Source organism: Pholcus phalangioides, unplaced genomic scaffold (assembly GCF_987345545.1).
Source record: "Pholcus phalangioides strain wild (caught in Gottingen) unplaced genomic scaffold, Ppha-v1.0 ptg000013l_1, whole genome shotgun sequence".
Classification (NCBI taxonomy): domain Eukaryota; kingdom Metazoa; phylum Arthropoda; class Arachnida; order Araneae; family Pholcidae; genus Pholcus; species Pholcus phalangioides.
The window spans coordinates 30,630,414-30,657,377 of record NW_028301606.1 but is presented as its reverse complement, the minus strand read 5'-3'; positions in this window follow the sequence as shown (position 1 = coordinate 30,657,377).

Genomic DNA, 26,964 nt, shown 5'->3' with positions numbered 1-26,964 from the left:
GGTTGGGCCCTGTGGCTTACGGTGTTTTTTTTTTCCAACATGGCCCAGCCGCAAGGTAGCCTGCTTATATCCCACAAGGGACAGAGCGGGGGGCCATGTTTGGTGTTTGCAGTCATCAAGGGTACACGAGTGGGCCTTCGACTCCGAAAGCCCATATCGGTGATGTTTCGTTGAATGGTTCGCACGCTGACACTTGTTGATGGCCCAGCATTGAAATCTGCAGCAATTCGCGGAAAGGTTGCACGTCTGTCACGTTTAATGATTCTCGTCAGTCATCGTTGGTCCCGTTCTTGCATGTTCTTTTTCCGGCCGCAGCGATGTCGTAGATTTAATTTTTTACCGGATTCCTGATATTTACGGTACACTCGTGAAATGGTCGTACGTGAAAATCCAAATTTCATCGCTACCTCGGAGATGCTATGTCCCATCTCTCGTGCGCCGAGTATAAGACCACGTTCAAACTCACTTGAATCTCGATAACGTGCCATTGTAGCAGCAGTAACCGATCTAACAACTATGTCAAACACTTGTTGTGTTATATAGGCGTTGCCGACCGCAACGCCGTACTCTGATTGGTTCCATATCTCTTTGTTTGCTTACGCATGCCTGTATCAGTTTTTTTGGCTCTTCAGTTTATAATAAGTCTTTGTATATCATTTGGAAATTTAACCATTACACACTGATTTCTGTCGTAGAAAAGCCTGCTTTACCGAAAAATTTTGTTACAATTTCAGAAAGCAACTGTTTCACTACACGTACGTAGCTTTCCAAAAATCACAGCATCAAATACCGTAACGGTTTTTACAAATCTAAGAGTTGGTGAAGTATAACTCGCATTGGCAAGCAGTCATTGCATTGAAAATTTCTATAGAAGAACTAATATTTTGTATGATTTTGTATGACCTGATGAGAGCTCTCTTTGAATTCCTATTTAAATTATTTAATCTTATTTATAATATTTATGCGCATATAGGCCTATATATATTCGAACCACGGAGAAAAGGGTACATATATATGGCCTGACGACCTCCGTGGACGATAAGAAGGATTGGTAAAAACAGACAGGAAAGATAAAAAGTCGGGATAAAAAACTAGATATACTGGTTATAATGAGAAAAAAAGTAAAATCAACACTTTTTTTCCTACTAGGAAAACTGCATATAACATCAAGATATTTCGATCCGAATAACAAAAGAAATGGCAACATGACTCATATAAGAAAATTGTTCAATCAGATATAATAAATCACTTATAGCAATTGTGATAAATAGATTTTAAGATGGGTCTTAAACACGCGTAGGCTTTTGATTCCTCTCAAACAGGCAGGCAGCATATTCCTTCAATCTCTTCCGCGTCCTAAACGCTCGAAAATCTTCAACCGGAAATTCATGGCTGAGGTAAAACAACCTCACCGGCAGTGCTTTATCTATAAATGTCAACATCACAATGCAAAGCTTAGGCAAGAACTAGTGACAGGAAAAATTCAAAAATGAGTTGTTAATTTTGCACCCCGAATATAATAGGACTCTGATTTGAATATTTCCAGTGATTTGCTTTCATGCAGCGCTCTCTACCAATAAACAATTTGTACCAAAAAAGCTGCCCTTCGCGAGAATAACTTTTTTCGCTAACAACATACAAATATACCGATTCCTTCAATTTTTATGAATTTTTTAAGTATTTACTAATTTATCCGACACCCTGTACAAAAGATTTTCAACGTCTCTAACTAAATTTCTAAACTATTCAATAACTTTCAATACAAAAATTCACACTATTAAGTATTGTGAAACATAACGAACGTAAAAGTAATGACGAGGAAACATTTCGAATGAGTGAATACACATTCATAATAAAATATCTTTTTTTTGGTGAATTTTGAATTTTCATCAAATTTCTCGGGAAAAAAAGAAGCAACTATCATTTTATTTTTTTCTAGCTGGCTTATCGACTACTCTAAAAAAAATTTCAGCTTCAATTAGCCTTTTTGGAGAATAATGAGAAAATATGAACAAAGAATAGATTTCCAATTACTATATTCTCTCTTGGCGCACAGAAAATAAACAAAAATGTCGAATCAAATAAAAGAAATACTCATTCGACAAAACTTTTTCCAAGAAATTCATTACTTTTATCGAAGATAATCAACATCGTCCATTCTTTCTTCCTTTTTTTTTTTCATCTTCATCAGATCGAAAATCAGATTAACGTGTAGAAGAACGTGGAAAATTCATTACCTGCAAATAGCCATTTTTTTTTTTCATTCTCATTCATTTCGTTCTGGAATCGCGACGCGTATTCGAAAATTCTCAGAGCTAAATGGCTGTTAATGCAAAGTTGCATGGCACTCCAGGAATATAAAAGCCCATGGAAATAATAATACTAACAAAAAAAAAAGAAATAGATTAACTAAAACGAAAGAGAAAAGATTAAAAAAGCAACGAAATAACAAATTCTAGATGAGGGAAATGGGAGTAAAATCTCTCCAAATCAGCACGACTCACTAATTATTCGTAATCCCTGCTGACGTCATTAAAGACGCTCATTCTCTACGCGCACGATAATTAAAAATGATTGTTATCGCAAGCTTTAATTACTTTAATGGACCTGGGGAAAACGTTTTAAATGTCTTAGGGTAATGAACAGTCGCTTTTTCACCTGGATGTCTTTGTTTTCCCTCTAACTTTGAGCCCTGGTGCATTCTTCTTATTATTACTTTTTTTTTTCCTTTTCTTAGCCTTTACCTATTTCCCTTATTCTTCAATTTTTCATTTACGAACACATTAGTGTGCCAAGGATTATAGACAAAAATTATGGTAGACATTCTTCATTAAAATCTTTTACTGTAAGGCCACTCTTCAAAAGAAACCAAATGTGTTACTTGAGCCCAGATTCACTGATAAGACATTAATTTAGTGAATCCCTACGGACGGAGACAATTCAACGGACTCTTCCGACTTACGGGACACGATGTCATGCCATTCATACTCTGTCTTCATTCATTCACCATTTTAAGTAAGGATTACAAATTTGAATAAGCTTTGTTGAAAAAAAAACCCGGAACAGTTCTATGCAGTTGGAACGGACAAGAATAGGGGACTGTCCCGTAACATACGGGACACGTGGTCACGCCACTCATGCCGGGATATCCCTATATTTTTGTTTTTCCCGACTGCACATAATTGCTCCATTTTTACTAACGAAGTTTATTCGAATTTTAATCTTTAATTAAATTGGTGAATGAATATAACACTTTCGCAGCTTATAAATTATATATTATCATATAATTTTGACTATAAATATAAATACTCATCCCACATATTTTTTGTCATGTTTTTCAACTTTTCTGTGAACTACATTTGAAGTCACTGCGAATTCCATTAGTTCTTCATTTTCCGCTCATTTGCAATTTGCGGCCATTTCAGCAACAATTAGTAACTTCGCCAAATTATGGCAGCATTGTTAGTGACATATTCATTTCAACATTTTCAGCACTTTTAGCAATGACTAGCAAGCCTGTCTTAAATTGCAGTTTTGGCTGCAACTTATTCCATATAAAATTCCAATTTATTGGTCTAATTTTTATTTTAATTCATAAGAATATTATTAATATCTCAATAAAAACATTTTTTTTAGTTAGAATGAAAATTATCAATTCTGCCTGGGAGCCACCTGTAACGTCCTAACAGACCATCTCTTGTCCGCGAACCATAGGTTGAGAAAGGCTAATCAATTCATACACAATTTTATACAAAGTGATGTACCCTGACAGAAATTGATTTCAACTCTGTGATGTTCTATAATAAACCCATTTAGGTGCATGACAGGAGCGCCAGCCCACAAGAAATGATCAATGAATAAGTGAATTAATCACAAAAAAAAATAATAAACAGGTAGATGTTTCGACTCAGGTGATGCTGGATCTCATTTCAAGAGCAGTCCACTCAAAGTCGCAAAAATTGTCATCCCACTCCCTTCGAGGTTAAGTTAGGCCTTACTTCAGACAAGATGAACATATTTTTGTATAGACCAGTGATTCTTATAATAGGCGATGAATGGTCCAGATGGGTGGTAGATTCTACGTGTATAACATTGAGTTCTATAGGTTGGCTTGAGTTGGGTAGGAACGATGAAGAAAACAAATTCTGCGGAAGGGAGCGATGAAACTTAAAGTTTAGGAAACTGTGATATAGACCAATATATCACAAACTAGGGAATATCGCGTGAGATTATCAAAAGATGGGACCAGGCTCTACCGCACACCACAACTCCGGTCATACTCCGCCTTACAGTAATTTCCAAACAGTGGAGTTGGGTAGGAGATGAAGATGCCATCTATCGGTGGTCGCCCTAGGATCGATACGTAAAGAACTTGTTTCTGATGTTCTTTCCCGGATTTCAACCCGAGGACCTTGACATAAACCTTCATGGTGGAAGACGAGCATCGTACCGCTACACCACTCGGGCGGAGGGACCAGACTCTGGTGTCGTAAGGATTTTTTCATTAAGAAGGATGGTTAACGATTGTAATCGATATTACCATATACGTAATCAATTGTCAGCGGTAAATATAGGGGTTGCCATGAATTCATGAATGGTTTAAAAATTACTAATTTATAGGACACCCTGTACATGCAAAAGGAAGTAGGATAATCACTATTCACATGACAAACAGGAGGGAACAACATTTAGGCAATCAGAAAAAGAAGGTGGTAGATTAAGTAATTCTGAAAATTTTCTGAGGCAATTCTAAGAACTTCAAGGTGGGAGTAAAAAAAAACTTGTGTCTGTTTTATACAGCAGCTTAGCTGAACTAATAGCCTATTGTGACGGCCGAATATTGTATTGTATTTTATTCGCTGGATGTTAAAAGCTCTGAAGTTATATGTATTTAAAAGATTTTTCTCAACATATAGGATGAAAGTATGAGAAAACTGGATAAATCAAAACAAAAACTTCCGACGGTTTTGACTAAAATTTTAAATACTTTTTTTTTATACATGAACAATATAATTGCTATCACAAAAAAAAAAATTTATTTGTCTTAAAAACGTGGCAATTTTTGTATAAATATAATTGCTCTTAATTGCACAATTGATCACTCCATTTGTCCTATCTTATGTGGTTTTTAAATGGTGTCACATCATGCACAATTTTTTACGTGATGTACAACATTATTTCGAATATTAGTATTATTTTAATATTCTCTCGCATGACTATATTAGTTTATTTTTCGGAATATTTATCATTTATGCGGGGGGGGGGGGGAAGTATGCTAGAAACCTATAAATATGGAGAAAAACGAACGAAAATTTTTCGATACGTGACAATTTTGTTTTTCTTGATAATTTTCATTAACAAATACGACACAGCTCATCATCTCAAGAAAAGAGATGATTTAAATAAGCTGTTTATTGATCAAGCACCAAGAGTAAACTCCAACCTTTCAAGTAAGAAGTTTTTCCAATAATAGCTATTTATCGTCACATGTTAATAGCAGCTATATTGCGAGAAAATTCTAGATGGATCTTATCAAAACGCATCGAAAGCAGCTGCAAGAGATTTTAGATGTATATATACAATATTATCCGTTGATCGTTACTTTTTCTTTGCAATATATGTTCATTCCGCCTTTCTCAATGTTACACTGAAAAGTAATTCAATCTTATAACCTGAGGTTGCTTCAGCCGCTCGTTTAATCGCTTCTCTTCCATTAATTTTTTTTTTCATTCTTTTTCCCGAAATTTATCAGTAAAAGAAATCTCTGCAACCAATTTTACCAATAAAAACTTTAGCAATTTTATTCTTCCCGGTAGCGATTAAACTAGATTTATATAGAATTTTGTTTCTTTCGTTCCGAGCTTATCTTATCTTATAATTTTTCTTTTTTTTTTTGTCAAGGCCAAACTTCTGTAACGTTAAGTCCCGACAAAAAGAAGTTATTTTTCTTTGGAATTCGTCACTAATCTTACACCTTCCCTTTCTTTTTTTCGTTTCCGATAACAGAAATCTCATTGCACGATACGCGTACATACATATTAATGGTGATTGCATTTCACATACCATTAAGTAGTTTTAGATGCGATATAGGAATTATTTGAATTGCTATATCATGTGATGTCTTTATCTCCGAAACGAATAAAATGCGAAATTCAAGACCCCTTATCTAGTCAACCACGTAATGTAATCAAATTCCGTTCGCGTTAACTGCATTACTTCTTTATAGGGTTGGTTTTTATTTAAATTCTTTGTTTCTCGATTTTGTATCTTTACTTCCTATTTAAGCTATACTTTTGGGTTACATAATTTCGAGTGGTTTCTCTGAAAAATATTATTGCGTATTTCACTTTACTTTCAACGTTTATAACTTTATTGTCTTTCAGATCAATAATGAATTCATTGCAACTAAAAACTTAAAACTTAGAAGTCATCAAATAATTTATTTATTTGATTCACGATCTGAACGCCGAAATTTCGTAGATTAGAATTAAAGTCGCATATTTTGGACATGAATAGTTCTGAATAGACACGTTTGTTTTGATCTCAAGGTGTTTGACAAGTTAAAGAGCTTGTTAGTAAAGTTTTTTTGTCCGAAGTCTCTCAATGTGACCGTAGTATAATATATTTCTCGCCTGATTTTTTATGTATCCTGCTCTGCATATAGTATAAATAAATATATTCATGTAATCTCTCAGATCCATAAGTCCTTAATATATTAAGGATCGGGTTATTGCCGTTCTATCCAGTTGAAATAAACGGTAATTTCCAGGGAGGATATTACAACAACAGATATTACAAGATTTTCCAGTTATAAAGTGATTAAAATTTACTTTTATACTGAGGAAAGCCAAGTTTCCCCCCTTTCAAGTATGTCTTCAGTTCATATACGAGTATTCTCCTCAATTCAAAATTCATACTTATAAATAAACACAAATGGATAATAGTCCAATTATTTTGAGCAGTATTCATATTCATAATCCGTCTCCTGATAAATCATCTGTGATCAAACTGACTTTGATCCTATCGGATTGATTGTGCAGATAAACATTCGACGCTCGTTATAAAGGCAGTCCTTTATAATGACCGTTCCATTACAACAACCTTTACGACAGGTCTCAAATATGTCCCTTTTTCTGCCACATATTATTTTATCAAATATAACGATAACTAAATATCATTCAATCCATCGACCGTATACAACGATCGAAATTAGCTCGGACACCTACTTCTTTTATTTCTTTTTTATTTTATTTTGCAAAGAAATGGGCAAAATGTGTCTTTGAGTGTGTTTCACCTTAATATTTGATGCCTGAAAAAGAAAGGTTATGAAACATAGATAGATGAAGATAAAGATACAGTGCTGTCACTTCTACGGAAAACCAGGTGGTTAACTACTTCGCCACACACCAACTCGGACCACCATCCATGGTGGTCGCTCGCTTCAAGCTCGTTAGGGGAAAATATCTTGTTATGTATATTCTTCCCCCGGATTCGGAAACCCTCGGGATCTGACGGCAACCTTAACGGTGCTAGACGAGCACCTTACCACCACGCCACGGTGGCTAACTAGTGCCATCACTGGAAACTGGGCGAATCATAGTAAGGCCCACTGCGCTCGCGGATGCTGATTTTCTTACCCCTTCCCCACTTCGCTCTCTCTCCGATCTGTTTTATTTTCTGACGTGGTGGCTCACTTCCGCTTCCTACACGTCATGTATTTTTTATATCATTCTAAATTAAATTTTATTCCCCAATTTTACTTAATTTCTCAAGAGGCGAATATATAGGCAAGTAGACTTATATGTTCATGCTGAAGTTTATTCGTTTTAGTGATTGCGCTACATCTTGTCAACTTCCACCAAAACTTTCAATTCGAGATCTAAAGTCGAAAGTCAAAATACTCGAATCACTGAATATTTATTGCAACATGAAAACAAAATGGATTTTTTTCTATTCCGTTAATGCAATATACAATTTTTCGAAGAGGCTAAACTTTATGATATTTTGAACGATATAACGATCTCCCGATGTAACATCCGTTTTCCGTGGAACGAAGAGAGTCGTTATAACGAGAGTTGATTGTATACAGTTTTGAAAAGAAAAAAAGCTTTATGCGTACAGAATTTTACAAAAATATCATTGAATATTTGAATATCTAGAATCTCATCTCTCTTCTGTTTTTTTATCGTCTTCTTTATGCTAACGTATACACGTATGGCATGGTTGCTTTTAAAGGGCCTTGAAGTTCATGATAAAATAAAAACAAATAGAAATAACTACTTGGAAAGCATCCTCCACTTGAGCACTTGAACTCAAACGGTACAAAAACAAAAAAAAAAAGGAGGTAAAATTCCAAGAGATTTCTTTTGAAAGAGTAAAAACACGACGCTTTTCAAAGGCACTCGAAATCCAAGAACCGAAGACTCCAAAATTCTTCGGGAAATCCGAAAATCATGAGGGAGACAAATTTCTTTTCTTTTTCATTGTTTGAAAGAAATTGGAAACAAAGGACAGTCTGTATTTATTTCTATCCACCTCACGTCTCGGGACTTGAATTCTAATACTTTTTCTTTTTATGAATCAATGATTTTTCTTTTCCTTGAGACGAAGACGTTTTTCGCTTTGAGCCTTAAAGAGAAGGAAACTGCGATTTTCTTCTTATTTCGAGTTCCTTATCTGAAAGGCTTTCAACATGTCAGTGTCATGTTCATGTTTTAAAGTGGAAAATGAAATATTTTAAAAATTCTTTTGTGCTGTCAAATACTGGATGTAGATATTTCGAAGCATTATCAGGATATGTAGACTACTAGTACTACTAAACCACACATACACCTCGTCCTGTATAGCCTCTAATGAATTGGTACATGTTGGAATGTGCGTGTACGTGTTGTGAACCTACCGTGCAGTTTGTTTCTGTGTAATGCTTGTTTTGTGTAGTGCTTTTTTTTTTTCAAACCGAGCACAACTCAGGTCTATCGCCATATGATTGGTTTTTCAGTGCTGCCATCTATATCTCAGAAGTGAAGTGAGTGATGTGTAGTGACTGAATATTTGTACTGTTTGTAGGACTGTTGCTCTCTGTGGCGAGACTTTTTAACGGGGAGATCGGCTCGCATTTGCGCCTCGAAGTTGGAAACCACAGAAAACCAACTTCAGCCGACCACCACTGTGGTGACGGTGGGGCTCGAACCCGGATGCGAGTCCGTCACTATGACCACTCGACCACCACAGCGGCTTTGTGTAGTGCTGTCATCTGTCATCAATTCCTCTAACTATGAGTGAAGTGTAATGATTGAATAACTGTACCGTTGTAGAGGCCTGTTGTTTACTGTGGCGATACTTTTTCACGGAGAGATCGACTCGCATTTGCGCCTCGAAGTTGGGAACCACAGAAAACCAAATTCAGCCGATCACTATTGTTGGGTTCGAAACCGGAATCTCGAGATGCGAGTACATCCCTATGACAACTCGACCACCACAGCGGCACATATATAGACTGGAATGTGACAGTAAAACTATGCAATAATATTTTTTCCAAAAATTTTACCAATAAATCACATTCTTGAGCGATTGATGCTCGAGGTCATCTTGTAATTTCAATTTTCCAAAACAACTAGATAGCACGTAATTTTGACAAATGACATCTTCCACCATTTTGGCAACACAACGTGAGAGGGAAAAAAAGAGGGTAAATTTGAATGTTTCCGAAAACGAAGATTCCATAAGAAGTTCTAAAATTTAAATTTTCCCAGCAATCAAAAAAAAATTATATGATATTGTCAATGGCTACATCGATTCAGAAATTAACTTCATTTGCCTTGAACTAGTAAAATTATTTGTAACTACGATATTGTGGTATTGGAGTTCTTTCTGTCAATATTTTATTCAGACAAGAACGTACAAGAAAAAAAGAAAACTACAATATATATGACCCATATGGAAGGATTAAATCCCTTCCATGTGTCATAAACACAAATGCGACAATTTTCTCGGCAACCTTGTGAAAGTGCACAAAGACAATACAATAATACTAACAATACGAATAATACTCGATAGTAAATACACAATAAACAGTAATATTCAATATCCTAATTAACTTTTTTTAAGAATATTTCTTGAATGTTTAAATGTTGCCCCGCTCTCTCGAATTACAACGATTAGTTAATTATCAAATACAATCATGACTAGATATTATAAGTAACAATATCCGTTATTTCAAATACACAGTTTATTATAGGTTTTTTATATATATTAAGTGAAAGCTGTTGCGTGTATTGATGCCATTAAACTAATTGCATAGCCTTAGAGCAACAAAGCATAAAGATTTTTTCTAAATTGTTTTTGTTGGCAATGGTATATGATATCGATTCCCTGTTCGTATAGCATTTATTTGTGTGAGTGCTCTGTTGGGATACAAAAGTCAGGATTTTTATACATGAACAGCAGTACTTTGTATAAATAAAGTTATCGTACATTAAAATGAATTACTGATACATTGCCTTGCGAGAAAATATTGTTAATGTGCAGAATATCTCGTCGAAAAAAATCATATAAACGACTTATAGACAGAAAAAAGAATTTTGAATTTTTGTATGTTTCTCTCCAGACATTTAGTCCACATAATATATGTGGAAATACCCATGCATAGAACACCTCTCTCAAACTGTTGTAGGAAATATGTAATAAATTTTTGTTTAAACATTAAGCTCATAATTACTCTTAGTTTATTGGCAATTAAAGTAGTGTGATCTTTCCATTTCAAGTTGGACAAGATAACCAATGTACGATATTTGAAATACAAAGATACAAAATAAAAGTTTTCAATTTTTAGTAATAGATAAAAAAAGCCATTGAATAATTGTGAGATTAAATACCTATTTAAAAATTAGAAATTAAAAAGATTCTAAAAGAAAAAATCGCAATTCAAACGAGATAAAAATTTACGCAATTAAAATACACGGAAATTTAAAAAATGGAAATTAAAATACTCAGAAATTTAAAAAAAATGAAAATTGAAAAATCAAAATTTAAAAAGTTAAAAAATTTAAAATTTTTTTAAAAAAATTGAGAAATCTACAAAATTTTGGAAAAAAAACTTTTAGGATCAAAAAATTTAAAATTTTCAAATTTATTGAAATAAAATAAATAAAAAAATGAAAAATTTAAAAATTGTAAAACATTTATAAGAAATATGATCGCCTAAAAAGTTTAAAATTTCAAAAATCAGGAGTTTCCCAATTTTGAAAATCAAAAAAACTTCAAACAATCAAAGAAAAAATTGATTAAATATAAAACTTAAATATTAACTTAAAAAACAAAGCTAAATATTCCAGAAGATTAAAGTAAAATTTTAATTTTCTGAATTTTTCCATTTACCTCAGAATTAAGTTTGTTTTCATTTTAAATTCATTCCATTCATATCATTCATACCATTATCGCTTGCAATAGTTGTTGAAATACAAAAAAAATATATTTTTCTTATAATTCAATAGATACAGATTGTTTTCATTGGTCTATTACCGATATCAAACTATCTATCACTGATTTAGTAAAAAAAAGGAATCTTAAATCTACTGTCCCGTATTTTATTAAGCAAATAATTTCAACTTCTCTCCATAATTATTTCAAAGAAAAGAAGAATGTTGCTACATATTTGTTTCATGTTGCGCATACACATTCCTACGTAGAAAAATATATTCTAGAAGGCTACAAAAATACCTTATGATTCAAGTATAAAATTTCCTTTCTTGTTTTTTGTAATAGAATAAAATCGCCCTTTTCCTTAGAGTAGAAGAGGTCGTTTTGGTTGTCGCCGAATGATAAATGAACGTTGAACGAAAGGGTATCATAGCGCAGTATCAGTACAACGGCTGCGGGCGAGTTTCGGGGTGGAATGTTACAAGCTACTCATAAATCAGGGGATTTAATTATCGGAGGTAATTTTGAAGCAGGTACTGGGGACGATAAAAAAGAAAAGTAAAATAAAAATACGTAGGCAAGTGACTTAAGAAAATGATTTAAGTTTTTCCTATTATTTCATAGCAGCGTATACAGGATAAATTTTCCAAGTTCTTGAACTTTATCTTTCCCCGAATAAGTCTCTCTCACTTATTTCTAAGTTTACAAAAAGGATTTCGCTGTCTAGTAAAGCGAAGACGATTAATGGAACAATATGATCGCCTATTTTTTCGTTCATTTTTTTTTTCTATTTCTGAATATAATATCCACGGAAACAAGAAAAAGAGTCATACTAGCGGATATTTTCATAAATTCAACAGAGAAAAAGTATGTAAATTTTAAGGTTTGCATTAAGAAAAAAAAACTAGAATGTTTTAGCGTTTCCCTTTGAAGTTAGGCGATAAAATCAATTCGGTGGAAGTTAATTTACTTTATTGTAGAGATTTCGTAGATAAGATTGCACAGTCATTTTTGGTGGTGTATTAGCGCGGTTGTATAGAAAATGGCAATACAGTGTGGATGATAAGGGTGCATTTAAAAAAGTTTTTAAAAAAAGTAACCAATTGACAAGAAAAAGTGCAATTTGCACCAATACTTATCAAGATGTCGATTTTTTTAATAAGTAATAAAAAATTTAAAATTTCAACACAGAAGGCACTGTATAAAAAAAACTAACCAAACATAGATATAAATTAAATGAGCTCAATTCAATCTGTTTAGATTGAATTGAATCTCATGTTGCCGGAGCTAAAAAAGGGCGCTCAAATTGAAATGTAATAGTTTCATGAAACGCAAATCGTAATAAACATTAATTGCGACATCTGTGAGTGAAGTTCTAAACTATTTAAGAGGAAAAAAATCTCCAGGTCATGATAAGTATTTTAGTGCAAACCGTAAACCATAAGTATTTTATGTCAACTGTTTGACTTTTTTTATTAATTTTTAAATTGCTATCCTAAGTTATAAATTTACTGTATACCGTATATGCACCTTGAAAATATTCCACTGCGAACTTCTTGGCTGAGGTGTATGAATCTTTTATGTATGGTTTAATTCGATGAAGAATGTAAACCTCAGGGGCATTGAATTTCTACTAGAGAAATGTTAATAGTGCCTCCTGGAGTAAAATAAGTTTTTTTTCTTCTTTCTTTTTTTTCGTAATCGAGTCTGACATCATCAGGCTCTCCGAGACCGTCATCCCTTTGGGAAAGAGAGAAAACCATCCCAAGATGGTCCCTCTCGACGATCATGTCTGTCTGTCTGCGGAACAATCAGCTATGGTACACTTCGGAATGCGCCATGTACGTGCTCTGTACCTAACGAGGAGTTCTTTTCTGAGGAATGTTGTTAATGTGCTCAAGAAGTGCTGCTACTTCTTCGTAACCTTACCGCACATGACTTGAACTGAACATTTTTTGAGTGTAAGTGAATGATATTTTGGTGATAAAAATTAAAAAACACCTCTGCCCTACAGTTGACGCCCTAAAAAATCACTTCCCTTTTCAGTTGGTGAATTCTGCGGCCGTGTAGGTCGTAAGATTCAAGATCCGATCCTGCCACACATGCACGTTTTAAAAAACTACGGGAATTTCTGACGAATTGATTACGGAATAAACGTGTTGTTCGTGTATACGTGTCCCTAACAGATTTCTATTGTTCGACTTACGGTTGTTTCGTAAAATACTGGGACTGTCATCTATCTTCCATATTTTCTGGAAAATGCCTGAATTTTCATGTTAGGTAAGTATTCTAGCGACTTTTTCAAATTGGAAATGAGCTCGCACCTTGGAGTCGGGAAATTTTTTGTCATCTGTCATCGGAATTCGGAAGTAAACAACTTGATAAGTTATTTTACCTCTTGTAACATGCATGATTCCTCTCAATGGGAATTTTTTTTTCAATGGGCGATCAACTTGCGTTCGCGCCTTCAAGTTCGTAAGCCAACTGTGGGTGATCCAAGATCGTCGCAATGAAAGACAATCACAAGTCCCACACGACCATATTATTGGCTACTAAATACTAGTGGATAGCCACGTTTAAAGCTCACCATCTTCAGAATCGATATATCTGATTTCAAATCCCGGTGATTAAACATGGTGACCAAACTTCAAGAATCGACTTCAAACTGTCCGTCTGGATCTAATTTACTATCGTATAAAATACATTGACCCTGAAGAAATCAAAAATCTCATAAAAAAAACAGGATCCTTTGAAAGTGTTTCCATATGAAAAAACATAGGCAAAAGGACAGGAACAATCGGAGCCATTCCTATATATTTTCCACTGCAATTTTCTACAAATTTCTTTGACAGTTACGCTAAGAAATTCAAAGTTTTTCTATCCATTGTTTCAAAAAAAATGCGTATTGTGTGGTTTCTTGAAGTCTGCGAGTTGAATGCAAGTTGAGTAAATCGCATACATATGTGATGGTAAGAACTTTCAAGCTGTACTTGATCACATCCCAAATTATTACGTAATAATTCCCCCCCCCCTCCCAAAAACAAAAATACCGTAAACGATATTTTACTGCACTTGTCACCGGATGTCATATGAAAATCCAGAACTTTGCAACAAAATTGCTTCCTGTCACAGTATATCTGTCTGAGATTGTTGAGAATGACGTCGAAACAAAATTTGATCCCTTTCTTTTCCTCTCTCTTTCTATACTCAAAAATGTAAGTTATTTCTCACATCTTGGCAGAAGAAAGTTTCAATTCACCAAAAACTCTAGCTTCCCTACATATATATATATTTTTTTATTTTCTCTCTTCTTTTTAAAGTCATGTCAAAAAAGTTATGATATTTCTGAGTCCGGATTCTGTTCTTGATTTCGAGGTTCGGAAACGTCTGTCACGAAATATAAATATTTCTGAACGTATATTATTTTTTTTCTCTCCTACCTCCTGGAACATTCGTACACTGGAAAGTTCTGATTTCTCCCTAAAATGCGTGAGGATTTTCGAAAGAAATTAGAATTTCAAAAAGTTTCGAGCAACAAATAAATCATATTTTGCCCTTAAAAATGGGAGAAATGCGTCACTTGCGTCAAGCAAATATCAAGTATAAATATGAGCGATTTTTCGTTATCTAGTGAAGTAATAAAGTATCGCAAAATAATTCTCCTTCTATATTGAAATCATAGTATTCAATATTTGTTTCATTGAATTATTTTTTTCACCACACCGACGTGAGGCAATTAAGTTGTCAGAAATATTGGATGTTTTCCCAGTGTGATAAGTAAAATGATATGACTATTTTCACAATTTTTATTTCCAAAAACTCTTCTCACTCATGCTTACCTACTATTATCATCATTTATCTTGTTACTAGGTACTTGTATAATACCCCATCGCTGCCCAGGTTTTCTGTTTATACTAGGAGCATCGAAGAAGTGACAAACCATCATAAAGGAGTAGATCATTTTGGTCGCACCACGTCCATGGTCATTTTCCGCACACGAGGACTAATTAGACTGGAACCTACAATTTATTGCCGATTCCGAGCGGCAGCCTTTTTTATATTCACCGAGAGGTTGGTGCGCTAACCCCTCTGTGTGGGACTTCCTGCGGTAGCAATCCTTTTCTGTGGTCATGTCATCATTTCTGTTGTACCGCTGTGTCAGGGAAGTTTCTGATGAGGACGAACTGGGTATCGAACTCGCGATACTTTTAAATATTCTTTGTTACTTTTGGCGAGTATCTTATCGACCTGGGCTACCGCGCCTTGTCAAATAATAAACATGTGTGAAATACATTGTTTCTTAACCACGGTAACCAAAGTGAACATACCAAAGATCATTGTTGAAGCGTATGAACCATTGTAGCCCGAAAGATTTTTGCCCATTTCGGGCATTTTCCCAGCACTTACGAAGTTTTAAAGTTGTCCACCGTTCAAGTCGGGTCTTGTTTGATGCATAGGAAAGCTTACTAACTCTGTGAAAATTTTGGTGATGATTGGCCCAGGAACTTTCAATCTTGATGCGAAAACAAAATGTCATATTTGTAAGTGCAATATTCACAGAGATATTTTCGAATTCGAAAAACGGAGGAAATTCGGGAAAGAACAGCTGTAAATACGGAAAAACCGTTTTACGCGCATTTAACGCTGTTCTTTCCCAAATTTCCTCCGTTTTTTGAATTCGAGTATCTCTCAGTGAATATTGCACTTCGAAACATGGACTATTATTATTATTTTTTGGTATCAGGAGAGACAGGGCAACAACTTTCTAATTGGAAATTAGAGCACAGAGGACCATTTAAAAATTTAGATTATTTATTTCGCTACACACAGTATTTTCACTTTCATAACTGGTACAGGATAATTTTTGAACGCTTTTTCAGCACTTTTTAAACTGGAATCATACCTCTACAACGGACGGTTGATCAGATAAAGGCCGTTAAAACTTACAGGACACACTGTATATACCTTGGATTTGCCTCGGATTCAAAATGCGAATTTGTAGAGGAGAAGCAATACATCCGCATGCTCTCAATTCTAATCTTATTTCTTTATCGAGGGGGAATTTAAAATGAAATGAACGTTTTTTTTTCGAAATAAATCGATTCATCGTTGGCAATAAACTTCTTTTACTACATTATTGCTTCTCTATTATTCATAAACCCATTCCTATGCATAGCACTCGTGTATTCCACTTACACAATTCTCTCGGCCCACACTATACCTTGCTCTGTACGAGTTAAAGTCACCGAAATTTCCAGTTTCCGCTATTTCCAAATTTTCCACCATAATCTACGGCACAATCTAATCTGACAGCGGCGGAGATAAATCGTCTGTTTTCGCTTGATTTCTAAATTCATAAATCAAAGCTATGATAACAGGACGCATTTATCTTTTCGGGAGTTTTCCCCTCTGTATCCCGTTAAAGGCTGGTCCTGGCATCAAGGGAAATGGGACAAGAAGGCTCGAGCAGTTGTTGGGAAATTTATCCCCACGGAGACAACTTTGAATATCCAATTCCAACTCCGTCAGAACTGAGACAGGTTTGAATTCCATTAATCATTTTAATGAGCCTGGCTCGTACAGATCGTACAGTGAAATGATACTGTGCCCGTATAGGCCTACGTTCACGTACGTTTTAATCTTGTCATGCTCTATTTCTTTCAGGTAAAACAAGAATAATAATTGACAATGACTTGATTATAGCCATACAACGAGAGCTACTTATACCTTGATTATTCAAACTTTTTATTGCGAATTTGTTATTTTTGAGGACGTAATGTCCTGCGTGCAATCTATCATGGTGCATACAAATGCTGATTTCGCTACTATCAAAAAAAAGTAATCGTATAGTCCACAGTGGCGTATAATCAGCAAATGAAAATTTCAAATATTTATTAGTAATGAAATCTGAAGAAATGGAAGTTGTGTTTGTCCCTTTTTACGCAGACAAATGCCGCTTCTTCTACTCGGGAATTATGCGCCATCTATAGACCTTCCAAAAAATAATTCTTCATACCCTAATTAGTTTTTAACTCTGTCTAGTTCACCCCATAGAAACGTTCTAATAAAAAATGTAGCTTTTAGTTAAATGGGCGGATGTAATTTTTCATTACATTTTTTAACATTTTCTCTCATTTCCACTATTTTCCAATCGTGTAGCACTGAGTTAGTACTTTATGAAAATATTTTTTTTACCTCACTGGATAACGAACCTATAAAAATATACTTTTTTTACAATTTATAATTATTTTGATTACTTGCCAAGGTTCGGACTAACTGCCATTCGCAAATTTCAGGACGCAAAAGCTTCCTGGGAGCGTATGGGTGAACTATTGGTTTCAAGATTGTTCATGCCGATTCATGAGCTGTAGGTGACTCACCGACAGTATTTACTGCATCATATCCTGTCAGTTGCTGTCTGGAGAATTTTTTAGATTAAATTGAGTTTTACATGAAATTTTTAAAGTGCTTGTTAACACCTCTCCTGATGCAGGCATTGTGTGTGTTTCGTGAAAACTAGGCAACTTGATATTTCTATGTAGGATCACTTACGATTAGAGAAATACATATTTGAATTGTAAAAATACTACATTTTGGTAGAAATATATAATGCACAAACAAAAAAATGGGGATTTAGGAGGCGACTTGTGTCACCTCTTCTTTCATCGTTTTTGCCCTTTTGTCACTAGTTTGTTATATTTTATTGTTCCAGCAATTCGCAATTACGTGTGGAAGCTGGGTGGTCAACCCTACCGCAATTACTCAAATAAAACACTTGAAGAGGATCTTCGTGAGATAAAAAAACAAGCAGATTATCACTCGAGAGGCTAGTAGAAAGTTAGTTCGTCAGATTTGTAATTTTTACTCTGCCTGACCCAGCTGATGAAATTTGGTATCCGAGCAGCCAAATCATAATAAATATCAAGAAACCTCAATCAATTGGCAGTGACAACGAATTTGTAGCGGATTTGAAGAAATAAATGTTATATTTATATATTGTTTCATTTTTTAAAAAATTAGTCATATATTTTTCAAGTTTTGAGTCTTCTTTTTTCTGGTTTATGTTTCAGCAAATTAAAATTTTCAGAAAACAGTAAAAATAAACTTTTTTTTACTTAAAAATACCTATAAATTGTTTCTTCAGGTTTCAGAGACTTCCATTTTATTTAAAATCCCAAAAATGACCTTATTTCGTCCAGAAGTATTTTTTCAAAGCGTTCCTAGTAAAACGTTAGCACCTGGAATTCAATAAAACTGGGTGCGACAATGTGGCGCGACGTTTTTTTCAGGGGAGTTATAGGCGAGAAAAGTGAGGACACATAGTCGCCCCCCTCCATGAGGCGACTATGTACCACGAGCAAAACTTTCCTTGTCTCTCTTCCTTGTTGTCATAAATTTTTAATAAACCAGAAATCGGAAGCTGAGATGTGAGGCTACCTTTGGTAAAATCCTTAGCAGCCTCGGCAAAGTATAAGGGAAAATATCAAGGAAAAACCTAAAAAAGTGGCACAAAGTCACCGCAGTTTATGGTACCTCATCATGTGCTCTTAGCATATTTTTAATCGCAATAATACATCCGCTCAGCTATTTAGTTATTTATAGATTTTTTAATTAGCTAAGGTAGATAATTATAAGGGTGAAATACACCGTAACAGTTTGCCTTGATATAACATGTTATCTATGTTTCCCCAAAGTCAAATTTGCAGATTATACGCAGAAAAAACACGGTATATATTTTTCCTATATTGCCCTATAAGATATTTTTTCGGTGTTTTAAATAGCTATATACTTACTTAGGAACATATTTTTGAGTTCGAGGGCCTTTTCCTGAAAATTTTTAGAAGCCCCCTTGAAATTAAGAAAACATTACTTATAATGATAAAGTACTAAATTGGATTGTCTGTAGCAAAATCAAATTAAATACTGAAGGAAAAATATTGGGAAAAAAATCAGAATGTGAATGTGAAAATTCAGAATTAAGGATGAATAGATTCAATGAACAGGAAAACTGTGATAATCAGGTGTTGGCACACCCCCTTCAAGGCGCCATTGTACATACTAGTCAGAGAGAAAGTCATATTTATATTATTTAATGTGCGAGATAAGTCTTTTCCGATAAATTAAACCCATTTAGCAAAGATCACAGACTATTCCAAGATGGGCTTGGAATAGTTTGACAGGCATTACCGCTGCATGAGAGAGACGCTTTTCTTGCATTTATTGAAAATGACTACCAATCTCTGGGAAATTCTTAAGAATTTTTTTTAGAAAATCAGAGAGAACTTGATTTAAGGTTTGAAAAAGTATTTTTTTTGAAAACTTATGTGTGCTTTTACACACGAGCATAATCCATTGGTATACAACATGCACATTAAATTAAGAAAACATAATATTAGTTTTGTTTTAGTTTTAATTTTGGTTATTTCAATATTTTAATTAATTACAATATTTCAATGATACATTAGATATTTTAATGATACGTGATACATTACAAACAAATTTTAGGTAATTTTTAGAAGCATCTCTTATGACGTTCAGCGTTAAATCAAACGGTCTCTCATTTGAAAAAGTCTCTTCGCAAAGAGCAGGCAGACCTACAACAGGATACTGATATAACATGAAAATTCGTGCATTTCCATCTTTACTTAAGTAAATGGATGATAGATGGCAGCACGAACACGAAACAAACTCAACTCGACAACTTAAAAACGTTAGGGCCACACATACAGTCAGGACACACATTTCGGCATGTGCCGATTCGTTAGAAATCCCGCACAGGAATGCGTACGAAGCGCATGTACTGTTAAGTGGTAGTAATAGCATTAAATATGAACGAAGATTTCAATACTTTCTTTAATTTCATATATATAACTACTGGAAATGTCGAATTTATTCACAATTCATCTTTAGTTATAATTGGATGAGAGTTATTGATGATGAATATATTGAGCTAAAAGCGATATTCCTAACTTTTATAATTTAACTTCATTATTGATGCCAAATTTATATATTTTTGCACTAATTACATGCCTTATACAATTAATATATAAAGCTTTTTTTTATGAAATTCATATCATCTTATTTTTGTTGGTTATAAAAATTTCTCTACGAAAAATATCAACAATTCACAGAAATCCAAAGTATTATTTCTCCTTATCGTTAATGATTCGATTAAATTCATAGTCACGTTGAAAATCTTTATTCAGGGAATGATCTCCACCTTTTTTGGTTTTTCCGTCGATTTTAATTAAAATAGTTTTCGAATTTAAGCCTGGTAAGCTCCTCGAATTGATATTGCTCGCCTCAGGCGTTTAATACGCCATCATCGGTTAAGTCTATGAGGAACATTTGGCCATAAATTTCGAAGATTTCTTTCTATCATCCTCTCTTTAATTAGAAAATACACTTAACGTATTTTTTTTTTATCTAGAAGCGAATGTGTATGAAGGGCCCCCCCCCCCCCCCACGAAGAAAGAACTATTTATTCCGGAAAGCAAGCTTCCCACGGTAATACTGTATCATACGTATGAGGTAGAGCCTTTTTCGCCCCCCTTCAAACTTGTTTACTCGCTGTAACTTTAAAAGGGAAGCTCGTGCAATTAAACTCGGAAGGATTGCAATGAAAGCCCTCGGGATACCGACAATCGACAACGGGAAGAAAGACTTAATGGACTAATTAACTTAATGCCCAGCGAGTACCATTAGCCACGACCCCTCGAGACCGATTTCTCACTAGACTTAACGGTTGATGCGAAAGCTACTTAATGTGCCGCCCGACGAACTGCTTCGCAAAGTAAACTGCTAAAGAGTTTATCTTTAGCACCGATTCCATATCTCACTCCAACATCTCATCGGTAATTGCATGTGCGGTTTCTTCTCAAGTCTTCTCTCTCTCTCTCTCTCTCTCTCTCTCTCTCTCTTTCTATCAACAACCCCCCCCCCCCTTTTTCCAATTTTTGAATGTTAAAATCTCATTTTGCATCGATTAGTGTCTTTCTAAAATTTGTTTTTCTCGATATTTTTTCCCCCTTGATAATATATTTTTCCAAATTTATTTGTGTAGTCGAATCCGGTTTTAACGAATGCCGTTATGGCGAAAATTTTGTTTTAACGAACTTTTCTAATCACCCAGATAATTTTACATAGGAACAATGCAAAAATCTGTAATTCCTTTATAACGAAATTTCGCTATAACGAAGTGATTTTTCCGGTCTCTTGGAGTTCTTTATAACGGGATTTGACTGTAGTTATTCCTCTTTGGAATTGCAGCGCATATTTCATATTAAGCATTTCAATTTCAAGATTAAAAAACAGGTCTGGATACTTGAATAAGAGTCCAAATATGAAACTCACGTATTTTTTTGTTTACCAAGAAACACATGTTGCCATTTGTATTCACAAGCACATAGAAATGTTTGGTTTCATACAAAAATAATTCAAAAGCTTTTTTTTTCAATCTTTCACAAGCGTTGATGAGATATATATCTCGCTCTCTTGTAACCTTTTCATTCTAGCAATAACAACAACAGATATTTTGTAAAACTAATTTCTCTCAATGGAACATATTTTCCTATTATTTTATTTTTCTCTTGCTGAAAATTGGAAAAAAATCTAGCTCATTAAAAAACGTATAATATTTTACAGGGGGGTTAGAGTGATTTACTGCTATGCCGGTAAAAATGTTAAGTGTGCACGAAAATTTTCTTAAAAAAAAAGGATTTTTCAATTTTCAAATACTATAAGTCTTTCTGAGTCTGCTTTTGAATTTTTGTTTCAGGAAACCAAAAAAACCAAAATTATTTTCATATATTTTAATATTTTAATATAAAAATCAAGATTTCCTATTTACAAGTTTTTTTTCGAACAATACTTTTTCAATTGTATATTTCCAAAGTAATATTCGCTCAAAAACCTTGAAACTTTGTACGTTTCTTGGCACACATATGTTACGTGCTGTAACGAACAGATTTCTCATCAAAATAATTTATAGCGATTTTTTTCATTCAGTAAATTTTTGTGACTTTTGAAAAGTTGCATGTTGTTGATGATAAAGTTCGAAAAAAAATACCAACAATTAAAATCCCAAAATCACAATAAATTGTATAGAACAATTCACAGAATTTAAGAAAAAAATGTGCTCATAGTGAATAGAAAACGTCTGAATTTTTCTTAAAAGCAAGTGATTTTTCCCATAGGAAAGCATAGGAAGTCAAGATCGTACACTAAACTCTTTAATGGACCGTCAATGAATTTGGGCTCCATATCCAACCAAGGTGTGATAAAAGAAACAATTATTACTAAAAATAACTAAACTTAATTATGTGAAAAAATGGCTTCAAAAACCAAGGATTAAAAATATCTCCAAGAAAATTACAGGTAAACATAGATGAAACTTAATCATGGATTATCAATTTATCAAGCATGAATCATTACCCTTTTTCCACTTAAAAAAAAGGAAAACACGATAATCAAATAATTTTCTCCAATACTAATTTTCGAGATTTAAAATTCAAAGATTAGTTTGAAAAATTTCGGATTTTTATGAATATTATCAGTGAAAATGTTATCAACTTAGGAAATTATGTATGAGTGTCACAACAAGAATGAGTAATCGAATTCATTTTTATATACACTGTACATATACTATCAATCTTATGCATCCCCCAACTCTTGTCTTTAACAGAATTTATTTCCATTCCACTTTAATGAAAAGCAATATAGTACAATTTTCCAAATAAAACATCAAAATGTTATAATACTTTCAAACTTTAATATATAATGATGATCATAATAATAAATTCCAGAGAGAAAAGACGATAAAATAATTTTTTTTAATTATATCATCATGTTTTTTCAGAAAATAACATTTTAACAGCAGTTTGGTTCACCATTAGCAATCTGATTTACTTTTTCTAGTTTTGTTTTTATTAATGTAAGTGGCTTTGTCTAAGTTTTTCCTTTTTTGTTCCAACACTCGACTGTGATGACAACCAAGAAGAAAAAAAAGGGAGAGAAAAGGATAAAAGCGCATCATTTTTGAGGAATCTCAGTGAATAATGTCTGTAAAAAAAAGAGACGAAGCTGGTAATACCGCAATTACGGGTCTTGTTACGAAGGACATAATCGTTTGTCTCGGTTTATGAGCATGTCAACGAGAGAAACACCGGCTATATTTCTACAAAAGAGTTCTCTTTTTTGTATGTTTCCTCTCCTCGTTGTTTCTATTCAGGATTAAGACGCTTTCAAGACTCTTCTCTCATTTCACAGTTTTAGGAAAGAATTATTTTTTTTAAAGCTTTCTTGTACAATGCTTACTGACTAAAACAAAAGAAATATATACTTTTTGAACAACGGTTCTAATATTTCACTCCACCATAAAAACTAATGACCCTTTCAGAATTTGGAAAACATTTTGGATCACTGGGAGATTTTCCTGTTGTTGTCAGTGATTTTTTTTTACCTTTGTGACTATCGCTTTGAGTATCAATCACCTAGAATCGGCTTCTATTTTTTTTTTTTTAAATAACCTTCAGATAATATCGAAACTATTCTGAAAGCTAGTGTAATACAATTATTAGTAATTTTTATTTCCATACATTCATGATAGTTTTTTGGCATCTAATAATTGTTTCTGTGGAGTCCCGGTATTATAATTTGTTAGCCAGTTTTGAAAGCAATTTTTTTTTACACAAAGTAATATTAATTTCCTCATTAAGTTTTCTTCGATTTATGAACTTTAATTAACACTAAAATTTTTTGTGTTCATCGCTTTTTTTACCGAGTCTACCATTTATCATATCAGTAAATTGGTTGAGTTCTATTTATTTATTTATTTAACATAAAAACACATAACTTAAAACATGTAAATTCTCCAAAGGACAAGGAGCCGCTGATGTTAGAAAACATCAAGATGTGCATAAAGGAATAATAAATTTTCTATCCACATAATATTTTTAAAGATAGAATTTATACAGATTGTGAATATGAGTTTTTTGTTTCCAACAGCTATCGATGAGATTTTCATTTCAAAATGTAATCAGTAGTGGTCGGAAATATTTCATAGTTATAACGTGTTCAAACAAAGGGCACGAACAATTAGCAATACTGCAACTGATTTGTTACTAATAAAAGCATAAGAGGAACAGATTAGATTATTTCTAAGGAATAATCGCTTATATTTAGCTTTATTGGTGTCATTTTCTATATTTTCCGCTATAAATAACTGTGTTACAAACGGAACAAAGTCAGTATTCATTGCTTTATTTATTTCATCAGTTTTCCTTCAAGGATACAAAATCACCGTATCATCAGCAAATGATGTCGATTTTAGTGATACATTTAAATTGCCCTTGAATTAGTTATTTATGAAACACTCGGTAAGCAGTTGTATAAGTACAGAGGAATACCTATATTAATAGTCAAAGCGAGACAGAAATTTTCTCAATGTTAATTACTATTACTAAGAAATAATTTGAGAAAATCCATATGAACTTTGTTTTTAGATGGAAGTCGAGGTAAGTAGTAATTCTTTAAAAATAAAGGTTTTTATCAACAATTAACTCTCGAAAAATAAATATTTTCAAAGAGATGAAGAAAAAGAACTCAGATTTTATGTTCAGGAAACTCAACATTTCATTAATTTCAAAAACAATTCTTTCAAAAACGAATGTGTATGATACACAAATAACAGCTACTTTTTCTAAATAACTAATAGTCTTTCATTTATATTAGTAATTTTTTCTTTCTTTTTATATTTAATAGCAGTCAATTCCGAAATAACTAATATTTCTTATTTATATTAGTAATGTTTTTCTTAAAACTTCCGGTAATAAGTAATTTTTTTCTTAAAAATTACAAAGCCGGATAAAAATAAATTAAATCACGAAAAAAATATGGAATTTTTTTCACGAAAATGTACTTTTTTAATATGCATTTGGTTTGAAGTTATGTTTTAACTATTTAATATTTGTTTAGTTAAATTTGTCATCTCACTTTGCATAAAAATTTGTTCCTTAAAAATATTTAAAGCAAGAAAGCGAATTTCCATTCCGAAATTCAGCAACAGTATAACAAATATAAAACGGGAAAGAATAATTTTTTTTTTCAAATAAAAAACATGAAAACATCATTTTGAAGAATATATCTTCCACTATTCACCGATAACTGAACAAGAAATTGGAAAATAAAAAGGCTTAGCGAAGATCTTCGAGATACAAATGATTTCTGTTTGGAAAGATTTCATAAAAAATAAATTACAAAAAAAAAAAAAAACAACAAAATACTGAAAAATAAGTTTCAATAAGAAACGATGAAGAGGAAAAAATGTATTTTGTTTGTCTAAATTATAGTCTTGTGTTTGCAAAGGCGAGTAAGTAAGAGCGGAAACTACATTTTACGCTTAACGGCTCGTTGGACCTAGAAAAAAAAATATTTCATAATAAAAAAAAAGAGCTTAAAGGATGAGAAAAATATGGAAACGGAAGTCAGAAAAGGAGAAATAATAATAAAAAAAATCAAACTGGATTTAAAAGGAAAAGAAATCACAAAAAGAAATGGAAACATAACGTAATAGAAATACTAAAAGCAAAAATATGAGAATTGAGAGAAATATGAGAAAGAAAGATTTTTTCTTCATTTTTGTTTTTTAAAGCTCTTATTTAGTCAGATGAAGACCCTTTTATCCTTATAAAGTGGATTGATGGTTGTGTTTTCTTCTTTCTTTTTAAATTCTGTCTTTCTTTAATCTTTAAAACTAAAAAATAAATTTGAAGTATGAATAAATATACAAAAATTGAACATTGCAGTATGTATTTTACAAAAGTGAAGTTTAACTATTTTATAATACATTATTGTAAAATAATTTTTATGTAATGGAGGTTCAGAGAGAAATATTAATTTAAATTCCCTCTCTCTTAACAATTCTTATGGGAAAAAAATTGTTTCGTGTCCATAATAAATTTCGCATAAATATTTGTTCTTTCTCTGTTCCGGTGTTCATTAGAATTCAAAGAGGGAAAAATAAGTTAATGTTGGTATAGAAGTTGTGTAAGTATTTGCTTATTCGGGGCATTAATTATCTTGATTTTTTTAATTAACATTTTTTTTCTGGTTGTTTTTTTTATACTAATGCTGCCGGATATAGCGGAGAATAAACAAGTGTAAGAGAATAGGAGCAAGTATAACTAGGATCTTGTGTTTTTTATTGTATATATAAGGATTATATAATGATGGTTCATTTGCGTTCGTTTTGCCTCACCCTAAATTAAACCATTAATTACCCTTTAGAGTCGAATGCTAGTATGACTAGACCATAAACCAGTGCTGGAAGTGGAATTTGAACAAAAAATTGTTAATACCTGTTGATCGAAAAATCCCTACTTGATTGGTAATATGCACATTTTATAGACAAAGTAAAATGGCATTAAATAATTCAGACTTTTTACAGATAATAGTGAATAATAAATGTGATGGGATTCCTAAAACTCTGAGATGGTAGCTGTGGAATTATAAATCTCATAAATATAATAGCAGTGGAGTGTAACCTAA